The sequence below is a fragment of the Cynocephalus volans genome, chromosome 8 (genome assembly GCF_027409185.1).
Source record: "Cynocephalus volans isolate mCynVol1 chromosome 8, mCynVol1.pri, whole genome shotgun sequence".
NCBI classification, from domain to species: Eukaryota; Metazoa; Chordata; class Mammalia; order Dermoptera; family Cynocephalidae; genus Cynocephalus; species Cynocephalus volans.
In genome coordinates, this window is record NC_084467.1 from 87,584,226 (window position 1) to 87,588,570 (window position 4,345).

Genomic DNA, 4,345 nt, shown 5'->3' on the forward strand with positions numbered 1-4,345 from the left:
CTGTGGACTAGCAGCTGGGGCACTCAGTGGTTTTCTGCTGGAGTGAGTGACACTATGTTGGGTCGTTGAGGTTGTGGGCAAGATCCCAAGCTCTCAGAAGAAGCACCTGGGTGCCCTGTCTCTCCTTGGCTGAGTTGGGTGACCCTGGGCAGACTTGCTGGCAACCTGGCTAGTGTCTTGTGACCCTGATATGTGCACTGGTATGTACTGAAGCTGCCTGTCTGATCTCTGGCTGGGGATGTGCAGCTGCATCAGTTCAGCAGGACTAGAGCTGCCAAGACTACAGAACTAGAGTCACAGCTGCTGCAAGCCTGGGCTTCAAGCTGCTGGGACCAGGGCATTATGGCCTTTCCTGTAAGTGTGCTGGGTGGAGGGCAGAGCCCTAAAGCTGAGGAAGTACTGTGGCTACTGGCCCCGGGGCAGGTCATGCTCCCAGAATGCCTCCAGTTTCAAGATGGCACCTTGGACCCCAAGGTAGGGGGCTGAGGAATGCACCATTTGTGCTAGTGTTCTAGAGAAATTCAGTGTGTGTTTTCTAGGGTGCTCCCCACATTTAGCTTCAGGCTTGTCCTACCAAAGGATATGCAGATCTTTGTGGTGAAGATGGAGGTTGGTGTGTCTTTTGCCTACCTTTTCTCTTCAAGGGAAAATTCTTTCCACACCATTCACAGTGCCAGAGACACGGCAGCTGAGACTGTACGCTTCTCTCTCCTCTCTATGCTACTCTTCTGGGGTTTTGTGCTCCACAATGATCTCACCAGTTTCCTGCTGTACTACCATACTCTGACCAATGCTCCTGTCAATAGTTAGCTGTCTGTCAGTGGTTCTGGTCCTTTTTTGTGAGAAGAGTGCTCCCTGGGCACCTCTAGTCTGCCGTCTTGACCCTGCAATCAATTTATCCATTTTTTTAAGGTTCATGTTTTCTGTGTCTTGGTTGAGTATATGAGGACATAAAATTTTCCCTATTGTAGTTGCCAAAGGTATCTTAACAATAAAAATAAGGTATTAAGACTATGTGATATAGAACCTTTAGCTATACTCTATGAAGAATCACCATAGCCACAACTAGAAAAAATACATGAATAAATTCCTGTACTGCATTAAGAAAATTAATTTAATTGAACCTAAAAAATTCCTCTAGAAATAAGAGCAATTATAAATTCAAATATACATAAAAATGATTTCTAAAAATTCACCTATACATGGAAAAAGACTAGAAAATGCACCAAAATGTTATTTGAATGCCCTTAAATGTTGGGACTACGAATGACATTTTGATAATTCTACTTTTCTATACTTTCTAAATTGTCTTTATTGAATATTTTTATAAAGAAAGAATTTACATTCTTAAAATTTAGAAGCTGCACAAGTAGTAAAACCACATGGTAATTATTGGATATTTAATAATTTAATTATGGCCACCTTTTGTAAACTAACAAGTGTATACATCATGATTTGCATGAACTGAAAAATCAGATGCACAGTTTAACTAGTTTGGGCCATTTAAAGAGCATTAAAGTGACATATCCATTTGTGTTTCCTGGATGGTACATGCTGCATTTGTTTGGCGCTTATTTTGCATTTATCTTTCAACTAGATATATGAAGAAAATAGTTGAGATGCTGCCTGCCAGATGAATAATTTATTCTCTGGTAAACTGTCAGGAACATCTGGGGTAATTAAATCATGGAGTCCATAGAGGAATATATTTCTCAAAAAAATGATAAATTTAATTCTACAAAAGCATTTTTGAGCATATACTATGAGTCCAGCCCTGTGCCTGAGCCCATAAAGAACGCAATAAGAATCAGTCCCTGCATTCAAGGAGCACACAATTTAATGATGCAGACAACAGATACATAAATAATTCTAGTACAAGCCAGACTGTGACCATGATACAATAGGGGCACAAAACAGTCCTATGGGTATCTAAAGGAAGAAATAAATTTATCCTGGTCTGGGGTGAATAGTGAGATGATGGTTAAAGGGTAAAAAGTTTCAATTAGATAGGATGAACAAGTTCAAAAGATCTACTACTGTACAGCATGGTGATGATAGTTAACAATATTGTATTGTATAATTGAAAATTGCTAAGGCAGTAGATTTTAAATGTTCTCACCACAAAAAAGTAAATATGCAAGATAACAGATCATTTAATCACTTCACAATGTATACATATATCCAAACATCACATTGTATTCCAGAAATATATACTATTTTTATTTGTCAATTATACCTTAATAAAGCTGGAGAAAAAATTAAATTTATTTTGATTTAGGTGATTTAAGAAGGATTCTTGCAGTAAATGGATTGTAAGCTATATCTTGGTAATAGTTAAAAATTTGATAGACATCTATAGCCAAGAGGCAGTCACATCCCATGAAAGGCACAGCTCAAGCAAAGGTGCAGAGGCAGAAAAGTCCAGGAGATGTTGAAAAACCCAGAGCTGATATTGGACCAGCATGCACCAGTACTTGCCAGAGATGCTACTCCAAGATTCTCAACTGCCACCACCACCAACCTGGCTGCTCAAACCACTCCACAATGAGTTTCCCACCACCCAGTGAACAAGGACATCCACTAACTAAAGGGCTCACATGTAGCATGGAGAAACCTCCAAACCCTGCTCTTAGTATTCATTCATAAATATGTACTGAGCACCTAGCACATGCCGGGCATTCCTCTCAGGGCTGGGAATATAGCGGGAAAGGAAAGAAACGAAACAAAACAGATAAAAGTTATTTCTCTCATGGATTTTCTAATGTAGGAGTGAAGACAGACCACAAAAAAGATTAAAAAATAAGGTATGTAGTATATTAATGTTAAGCACAAGGGATAAAGCATAAATAAGGGACCACAGCCAGCACCAGGCTGACCCAGGACATCAAGGGAAAATCACACTGCAGTTCAAACCCCTGCTGGAGAACATCACCGGCCTCCAGCCTGTGGAAAAAGACTTCCAATGGTACCTGAAGATGAAATGGGGCAACTGTGGTGAGATTGCAGAGAAGGGGCAGCACCTCTGGTTGACGGACAGTGTGGCACTGAAAGGAGGCCGTGACAGTACCTCCATGATCCAGAAGTGCAAGCTATGTGCACAGGAAAACTCCACCAAGATTTGAGCAGCACACTCAAATCTCACAATACTGAAGACAGTTAGAAGTTCAAGACCATAGTAGAGATTGAGTGCCGGGGCCTTGGACTGCTTGGTTTCCAGCCCAGGCTGGATTCACTGCCAGGGCTGTGGAGTCAGGGACAATCTTCAGTGACATTAATCTGCAGAGAAAGGACTAGACTAACTAAGGCAAAAAGGCTCAGGGAGTCAGTGGAAATCTATGAGGTCACCCACCAGTCTTTCTTCCTTGCACACTCGCCCTAAGAACTAAGAAGGAAAAAAGTACCCCAAGCAGCAGAGCCCACCGAGGCTGGACACTTCATTCCTGTCTCCTGGCAGCTGTACCAACTCCTCATAGCCTACGTGCGGGGTTCTGTCACAGCTTCCCAAGCCCGCTAATAAAGTCCCTGTTTGTGCTGCACTAGTGCATGAAGGTAGAGTCAGGCAGCAGCCACTCCTTCCACAAATAAGAATTCATACCCGGGGTCTTTGTTTCCTGGCATCTTCCCATAATTTAAAATTCTGCATGTGACCCACTTTGCAAAATATGCAAGGAGCACACAGTTTCTAAGGGTTCTCCAGCTTATGGAAAGCAGACAGGTCAACCCAGAGGGACAAAGATGGCAAGGCCAATGGCACACAGGGCAGCTGAGCCTGGGGAATGATGCCATAAGCCCAGCAGTCCTGAAGCAAGACACCATGTAGAACAGGTTGGCTCAAAAGTAAGCCCAAGCACTGCTGTTAGCTGGTGTCACTTCAGATTTCAGGGTTAAAAGGACTTTAGAGGTCCACTCCTAGCAGTCTTTTATTTGTATAGTTGTCCCTCAGTATCCACAGGGGATTGAATCCAGGACACCCGTGGATACCAAAATCCAAGGGTGCTCAAGTCTCTGATATAAAATGGCATGGTATTTGCCTACAGCCTATGCACATCCTCCCATATACTTTAAATCATCTCTAGGTTACTTACTATACCTACTACAATGCCTACACATCACTTCATTTGCTTGGATTTAACTAAGTGTTCAGCAGGTGACAAACCCAAGTTTTGCTTTTTGGAACTTTCCGGAATTTCTTTTTCCAAATATTTTTGGTCCTCACTTCAATGAATCCACAGATGCAGAACCCATGGATATGAAGTTCCGACTATATTAGAACTTTATTTTCAACTTTGTTCAGTGTCTTTTAAAAGCAATAAAGTAATGATCTATTTTGAGCTGTCCACAATGA

At 41.8% G+C, this 4,345-nt stretch overlaps 1 pseudogene; it reads left to right on the forward strand.

The window, feature by feature from the left end:
- The first annotated feature begins 342 nt into the window (after positions 1-342).
- LOC134384217 (CXXC motif containing zinc binding protein-like) lies at positions 343-3,379 on the forward strand (annotated as a pseudogene).
- Positions 3,380-4,345: the final 966 nt, after the last annotated feature.